At 45.6% G+C, this 5,921-nt stretch overlaps 1 protein-coding gene across 3 annotated transcripts in view; it reads right to left on the reverse strand.

Moving 5' to 3' along the window:
* The window catches only part of Kiaa0355 (KIAA0355 ortholog), a 77,087-nt gene extending 73,190 nt beyond the window's left edge, over nucleotides 1-3,897 (reverse strand). The window contains exon 1 of one of the 3 annotated variants that reach the window (XM_021167466.2): nucleotides 3,827-3,897. The gene's annotated coding sequence lies outside the window, so the exon portion shown is untranslated. Of the gene's footprint in view, nucleotides 1-3,028; nucleotides 3,766-3,821 lie in introns of those variants that run through there. The other 2 variants (XM_029479262.1, XM_029479263.1) reach the window with 2 other exon arrangements.
* Nucleotides 3,898-5,921: the final 2,024 nt, after the last annotated feature.

Raw genomic sequence — 5,921 nt, forward strand, 5'->3', positions numbered from 1 at the left:
AAAAAAAAAAACAAACAAACAATGAGCTGGAGTCACTGACTCTCCCCACGCTATCAGCTAAGCTCAACCTTCTTCAGAAAGTTTCTCTTGACACATTCAGGTTGGCTTTCCTGCCTGAGCAGTTTGGGAAGAGCCTGTCTGTCATCACTTCCCACAGTCTGGTTAGCAGCTTTGTCACTGAGCCCAGGAGCAGTTTCAGGGGGACAAGTTAGACTCAAAGATGACTGATGTATTCACCAGAAGGCCAAGAGCTACATCTATACCAAAAGGGTCAGCCCTAGCTCTAACTCTACCAAGCTCAAAGTTCTCATGGCAACACTGAAAGGAAAGTATAATGCTGTGCCCATGCTACAGTCAGATCAGACAACATCCTAAGACCAGAATCTACTACAGCGCTTTGAATAGAGCTTGGACCAGCTCTTTGGCAGAAACTCCTGATGAAACTATGAAGGGCATAAGGAAGGTGCCCCCTCCCTTTGATACTGCAAGGGCTGTGTACCACCACTCCTGGTCAGGACTCACACAGAGAAACCCTCACACCGCCTAAGTTAGCTCTCTTGCACCCGCCACCCCAACTTCTACAGACATCATCCCAAACCTCTCCCGGAAACACAAGTATTTCTTGGGGTATACAAAATTAGGTTTAAGCTTTCTGGCCACAAACACATTCCAAACATGCCTTCCTTGGGGTTATAGCTGGGTCAGTTTGGCTTGAATTTAAAGTTTTCCCTGAAATTTGTCAAACTCTATTTACAAAATGTCTCTTGGCTTATGTCTGCATCTCCTCTATAGATAGCAAATTTGTATTTATTTTTTTATTTTATTCTCTGATGGTCATTTATTCAACAAATTCTCAACTGTTTCCAGAACAGTATGTTCTAGACCCCGATGATAAACACAATGAACAAAATAGGCAAAATTTCTGAAATCTTGCACAACATTTTTTGGTGTCTCTCTCTAGGTACTTTAGACACTTCATAGACAGTCTTCTCCAAGCTGTGTCTCTTAGCTAACAATGGCGTAGATGTCTGTGAGCCAGCTAAATTCACTGGGTTACTTTCTTCCTAACTAGAGTAGGACTAGAACAGTCCCTGAGAAAAAAGATGCAAAATCTAATCAAGGTATAGGGGAGGCCAAGTATGACCTCTAATTCCAGCACTCAGGAGGCAGAGGCATGTGGATCTCTCTAAGTCCAAGGCCAGCTTGGTCTACAGAGTGAGCTCCAGGACAGCCAGGGCTACACAGAGAAACCCTGTCTCAAAATAAAATAAAACAACAAAGATGTAGGGAAGAATACAAATGACAAGAATAGTCTTAAGTCAACAAGGAAAATGAGATTGTGGAATGGCAACTAGCAAAAACTTTAGATTCGGGCTGGAGAGATGGCTCAGAGGTTAAGAGCACTGACTGCTCTTCCAGAGATCGTGAGTTCAATTCCCAGTAACCACATGGTGGCTCAAAACCATCTGTAATGGGATCTGATGCCCTCTTCTGGTGTGTTTGAAGACAGCTACATTGTGTTCAAATACATAAAATAAATTAATAACTATTAAAAAAAATAGAATCTCAAAGTCTTGAGTTGTATCATAAAGAATGACAAAGAGGAAATACAACTAAACAAAGTGAAAAGAAAACAGAAAAAAGCAAGCAGTGACCACTAGATCAACCAACTCGGGGGCCTCATTGGACAATATCTGTAGAGAAAACATTAAAGCACAACTCTACACTTCGGATTCTTTCTGAATTAATACTGAGAGAACCCGGCAATGGGTTCTTCTTACTCCAAACAAAGCAATTCCTTGTTCTAACCAACATTCTTTGTCCATCTAGGAAGGTCATTATTTTCCGCTGAGGAGAAAGTCTCACAGGAGAAGGGACAGAATGGACACACAAAACCCATGGGATGTTGGAGCCTGCTAGTGACTTCCCTGGAATGCAGAAGATCTAGGAGACGCACAGCTCCTGCTATAGTAGGCTTCAAGTTCTCAACAGAAAAAGTATTTAGTAAAGTATTTTGCATTTGTTTTTATTTTTTTAAAGGATGCTTAAAGCATGCGGTCTTCCAAAAATCCAGAGATAATTTTAGATTGAAAAAAAATCTAGGCTTGCCAAGGGAATCTGAGAACTTTTCTATCTTGGTCTCCAATGCTAACCTACGTATTCGTGTGCAAAAATAGAGGAAGATTAGAATCTCAAATGCCAGACTGAAAAGTTGCCACAACAAACTTGCACTCTTCATATGGAGTCTGTAATCTTGTCAGCAAGAAAGCAAATAAAACATCAATAAAACCTTGTTTAATATGTACATCTTATTTGTATATGTATCACACACATAAATATCAAATATAAAGAAAGTATTCTCTGAACTTGTAAAGCAAATGATCTTTTTTTAAAGATTACAAGGAAAAACTTACTATTTTCAAGGCACATTAAAAAGCTCCAAACACACACCGAATCAAGCTCGCAAGTAGCCCTTTACAAATACATTCTTAGAACTTTAAGCCTAAAATAAGATAATAAGACAACAATGGTTACCTGGATGACTATACTGCCACATGGGAAATATGTCTTAAAAATAAAAACAAATACAAAGGTAAGGCCTCTTGGCCTGTGTCTTTAATTCTAGCAATGAGAAACTGAAGCAGAGAGATCTCTGTGAGCTTAAGGCCAATCTGGTCTACACCATGGGAGTCTGTTCAAAATAAGTATAAGTAAATAAACAAAATTTTTTTAAAAAGGTTAAAAATGTTAAAGCAATTATGAGAAGCAAACACAGATGTAATTTTCTACAACAGTGGGTTTGAGGTTTCCAAGCATATCCACAAGGAGAAAAACGGAATGTTACCTTTGACCCCAATTTGTAAATTTAGCCAAAGACAATAATCAAATAAACCCTTTTTGCCACAAGTGTTTTATCTTGTGACAGGGACAAACAATCAAATATTCATTAGGGTTTGGATAAATTATGGTACTCAATGCTCTACTACAAAACCTCTAAGAGTGACAGTATATATATATCTGCACTTACTGATGTCACCAAAATGTTAGGAGCGGTTGTCACCGAGTCGCCGTGGTCATTTTCCCTCCTGACACTTTGTATACAGTGGCGAGTGTTTTTTTACAAGGACAGAAGAATGAATCGCTTTCATAATGGCAACGGGTGGGGAAGGGCAAGGACAATCTATTTTCAAATTGGGGGCTCCCCAGGCTGATCGTTTCCCAGGCAATTTTGGTTAAAGTATAAACAAAATTCTTATCATGCCAAACAGGCATGCTCTTTTTCCCCTGCTCCACGAGGAGCAGGAAGACACACCCCTGACCCCGGCGCTCGCCCGACGGGTGTGGGTCCTTCCTCAGTCCTAGCCTAGCCTCGGCCCTCCTCTGACCCCCGCCGCGCCCACGGGCTCAGAGGGAGCCAGGAAGGGGCGCGCGGCCGGCCGGGGAGCCGCGGGGCGGCCTGAGGGCAGCGGCGCCCGCCTGTGCCCGTGGACCCAGGTCGCCCACAGGCCGCCAGCCCTGGGCGCACGGCGCCCCGAGCTTCCGGGAGCGGATCCCCCGCGGCGGCCCAAGGCAGCCGCGTCCTTCAGCGCCGACGCGCCCCTCAGGGTCTCGGTCCCGGGCGCGCGCCGAGAGGCCCCTCCGGGCTTCCGTCCGCCCGGCCAGCGCCCGCCGAGCCCGGCGTCCTCCACAGCAGGCGGGCGAGGGACGGCGCCGAGGGAAGCGGCACCCCGCGAGCTCGCCTCGATGCCAGTCGCTCTTGCGACCCGCCGCCCGCCACCCCTAGCCAGTCCCCGCCGACCCGCACCCGCCGGCGACCGTACCTCACCTGCGAAGCGCCCCGGCTCCGGCGCACCGCCCGGACCGGCTGTGTACACCGGAAGTGACGTCTGCGGTCGGCCCCGCCCCCGCCCCAGGCGGCCGCTGCGGTTTCCCCGGCCGGAGCCCACCCTCCCCTCGTGCTGGATGGGCGGTGGCGAAGCTCGGCGTTCCCTCCCTGCTTGCAAACCTAGTCGGCACCCTGCTGGGGGGCTCGGTTGCGCCCTCGCTGATTTATCATTGAAATTAATGATTGAACCATTAATCGCTAGACATCATACCTGACAGACGATGTAGGAGCGGGATAGTACTAGCACCCTCAGGGATTGCTTCGTGAGCGGTGCCAACAGAACACTAACTGTCACAAATCACTGTAATGATGTAGTGCCATTTGTGGCAGATGGTAGGAGGGGAAAGTAGAAGAGAGAAGGAGTACCCTGACCCAGTGGAAGTGGATGTCCAGGTAATTACCCTCCGGGTTAGATCAAGAGCTGAGATCCCTGAAAGAAAAAGGAAAAAAAAAAAAAAATGGAATTTTAAAACAAACCCTGAAGACTACATGACAGCACACAGCAAAACACAAATAGGCGAAAGGGACCCGAGATCGTAGCTCGGGGATAGAGTACTACTCAACTTGTCAGCGACACGTATTAAAGCCCCAGGGTTTTGCAAAGAGAGTTTGGGAGATTAAGTTTTAGGCTGGGAATGGTGGTGCATACCTTTAAACCCCAATCACTCAGAAGACAGAAGCAGGCAGATTTCTATGAATTTGAGCCCTGCCTGGTCTACATAGTAAATCCAGGGCCAGCCAAGGCTACATAGAACCTTTCTCAAAAAAAAAAAAAAAAAAAAAAACCCACAAAAGGTGAATAATTATCAAATGTTTCATTGTCAGAAAACCAGAGAAGATAGGATTTATTTGAGAACATTCCAAACTCCCTGTTTTAAACAAGGGATTATTTGGCAGTACTTGGGAAGCTGTCAGGATTGCCCACGTTGGAGGTCTGAAACCCGGAGGCAGAAATGGTTGTATCAGGCTGAAATCCAGTTTAGTGGTAAAGCACTTACTTAGCACAGGACAGGCATTGGGTTCACCCTCAGCATTAGGGGAAAGTATGGATGTAGATTTTGATGCAGTATTTGAAAACAACAAAATCTTTCAGGACTGGGTTGTGCTTGGCCCCAGGTCCTAGGGTGCTAGAGACTCAGTAGTCGTTAAAGGTCCACCCAGGTCAGGGGCTACAAAGTTGACGTTCTCACGGTGATAAAGATTAAAGACATAAACACTTAGAGGAGTAACTGAAAGGAAGGCAAATTTATTACAGAGAGTTAAAAAAGTGTGGTTGTCTGAGTCTCTGTCTCAGGCCAGCCTGGTCTACAGAGTGAGTTCCAGGCCAGCCTGGTCTACAGAGTGAGTTCCAGGACAGTCAGGGTTATACAGAGAAACCCTTTCCAAAAAAAAAAAAAAAAGGTGGTAGTATTAGTGGTATACACATGGGGGGGGAAAGTAGCATATTTACTATGTTCTGGGGCCTGGGCAATGGCTCAGTGGTTAAGAGCACTGGTACTTCTGGCACCCACATGGTGGTTCACAACCATCTATTACTCCAATTCCAGGTGATCTGATACCCTCTTCTGACCTCCTCAGGCACCAGGCAGACATACAGGCAAGTAAAGAGCTCATACACATAAAAGAAAATAAATCCATTCAACAAAATAAAACCATATTCTATACAGAGTGAGTTCTAAGACAGTCAGGGCTACACAGAGGAAACCCTGTCTCAAAAAAACAAACAAACAAACAAACAAACAAACAAACAGGGCTGAAGAGATGGCTCAGTGGTTAAGAGCACTAACTGCTCTTCCAGAAGACCTGAGTTCAATTCCCAGCATGCCAAAGCTGCCTGTAATTCCAACATCAGGGGATATATCCCCTTCTTCTTCCCTAGAAGGGCCCTGCACATGCAACACACGGTATATATACATATAGGCAGGCAGAGCATCCCTACACATAAATTTTTTAAAAATTAAAAATCGGGCTGGTGAGATGGCTCAGTGGGTAAGAGCACCCGACTGCTCTTCCGAAGGTCCAGAGTTCAAATCCC

Source organism: Mus caroli, chromosome 7, assembly GCF_900094665.2.
Source record: "Mus caroli chromosome 7, CAROLI_EIJ_v1.1, whole genome shotgun sequence".
NCBI classification, from domain to species: domain Eukaryota; kingdom Metazoa; phylum Chordata; class Mammalia; order Rodentia; family Muridae; genus Mus; species Mus caroli.